This window comes from Triticum urartu, chromosome 1 (genome assembly GCF_003073215.2).
Source record: "Triticum urartu cultivar G1812 chromosome 1, Tu2.1, whole genome shotgun sequence".
NCBI lineage: Eukaryota > Viridiplantae > Streptophyta > Magnoliopsida > Poales > Poaceae > Triticum > Triticum urartu.
The window spans coordinates 270,679,904-270,682,481 of record NC_053022.1 but is presented as its reverse complement, the minus strand read 5'-3'; positions in this window follow the sequence as shown (position 1 = coordinate 270,682,481).

The window sequence follows — 2,578 nt, the reverse complement described above, 5'->3', positions numbered from 1 at the left end:
TGTGTTGTTATCGTTGTCATGCATCTCATATCATGTCATCATGTGCATTGCATTTGCACACGTGTTCATCTCATGCATTCGAGCATTTTCCCCGTTGTCCGTTTTGCATTCCGGCGCTTCGTTCTCCTCCGGTGGTCATTTCTACCTTTCTTTCATGTGTGGGGATTAAACATTTCCGGATTGGACCGAGACTTTCCAAGCGGCCTTGGTTCACTACCGGTAGACCGCCTGTCAAGTTTCGTACCATTTGGACTTCGTTTGATGCTCCAACGGTTAACCGAGGGACCGAAAATGCCTCGTGTGTGTTGCAGCCCAACACCCCTCCATTTTGGCCCAAAACCCACCAAAACCCTCTCCATCATCTAGAGCGTTCGATCACGATCGCGTGGCCGAAAACCACACCTCATTTGGACTCTCCTAGCTCCCTCTATGCCTATATATACCTCCCCATTCCAAATCCGGATCTCCCCCGTCCAAACCCTAAAAAAATCCGTCTCCGCCGCCATCGGACACGTCCAGACGGAGCCGGACGCGTCCGCCCGCCGCCACCGACCTACCGGTAGCTGCCATGTGTCCCTGAGGGGACCGCTTCGCCGCCCGCAGCCGCCGGCCCGCGAGGGCCCGAGGCCGGCCCTCTCCTCCGCCCCGACCGGGCCCGAGCTCCCCCTCCCCCGCGCAGCGTCTTCTCCGCGGCCGAGCCGCCTCACCCGGCCGGCGCTGCCGCCCACCATTGCCGGCCGCCGCCGGATCCACTACTCCGGCGCCCGACGCCGTCCGAGCCCGCCGCGCCCCGGCGCCCCTCGCCACCGGCCGCCGCCTCCCGGCCGCTCCGCCGCCAAGCCGCCTCCTCCACGCCGGCGAACCACCCCGGCCGACCCCTTCCATCTCCGGCGAGCTCCTTCCCCGACGACTCCGGCGAGCTACAGTACCCCGGGGAACCTCGTAATCCGCGCCGTCCGGATCTGGATCTGAGATCTCGTTTGAGTTGACTTTCTCCCGAAACCCTAGTTCATGTGCTCCTGTTCATCATGCTATATCTCCGCATCCATAGCTCCGTTTTGGGCATATAGCATATCAAAATGTTCGTCTCAGAGAGTACATCATTTCATTCCATTGCATAGTTTTCATTTGAGTTCATCTTGATGCCAGAAATGCTATTAGAAGAGTGCTACTTGAGTTAATTGCCAGATCTATTGCTCCATTTAGTTATTTGTCATTTTTGCCATGATTAATGTGTGCATGATATGCTCATGAGCTCTACATATGTTTTGTTAAGGGTTTTGCCATCTTTCCAGAGGTGCAACCCATGTATTTTTGTGATGTGTGTGGTAACTAGTACAAGCTTGCAAAGTGAGGCACTTGGTAATGCTGATTTCAGGGACTTAGCATTTCCACTAAGTCCTTGAGCTGTTTATCTCATGTTGCCATATGTTCATGTTGTTTCCTAGTGATTCGTGCCTCTTTTTAGGATGATCAGTAAGGATGTTTTGTTGATCTTGTAGTGCTCTATCCATCCATGTCTTTGTTTGCAATTATGGAGCACCCTAGCTTGAGTCAATCGAGCTCTACTTTTGCTTCTTCGTGAATCTGGGCAGATTGTCTACTTGTTAGCGATTTTGCCGATGATGTTGTAGTTGATCCGTGCATGCTATGTTATTGTTCTTACCATGTATAGCTTGCATTTTGTCTGAGAACTGATTATGTTTTTGCCATGTTCACATGCTTGCAATTGTTTTTTTCTGATCCCTTTTGGCTCAAGGTCACTAAGGGACTTTTGTTAAGATCTTTGAGTAGCTCCATGCCATGCTTTACTTTGCCATGTTCAGGTCCTGTATCATGTAGTTTTGTTGCTCCGAAGAGTGCTACCTGATCTGAAATTCCAGACAAGTGTTAATTTCACCAAGTCTGAAATCTGTTTGCCATATGCATTTTTGTCATTCTTGTTTGAACCTGTTAATGGATGAATTGGCCATAGCTCAGTGCTAGACTTTTGTTAAGCATCATGAATGCCTCCCCGCCATGTATTTTGTTGTCATGTTTGGGTGCTGTAGTTTGTTCATCTCTTTGCATTTAGATGGCTACTTGCTGTAAATCGCAGACCGGTGTCATATTTGAATTGCTTGCCATTTCCAAACCGTAACTCCGATTCCGGCGTTCTTTATATCGTTTTCAAGAGATTTCATCTCATCTTTCCAGTGGCACACTTGGATTTCCAAGTTGAGGCCAGGTTCATGCATCCCTTGTTAAATCTTGCATATGCATCCCGCATCGCATCCCGCATAGCATACCATCCTTGCATCATATTGTTTGATCCTTGCACGTGGTTGATTGTGTCCTTGTTGCTTGTTTGTCTTGTTTGGGTAGAACCGGGAGACGAGTTCGCTAACGAGGAGCCCGTTGAGTTTGCTTTCGAGGATCCAGTCAACTCTGACAACTTTGCAGGCAAGATGATCATACCCTCGAAATCACTACTATCTTTGCTATGCTAGATTGCTCGCTCTTTTGCTATGCCAATGCTACGATGCCTACCACTTGCTTTCAAGCCTCCCAAATTGCCATGTCAAATCTCTAACCCACC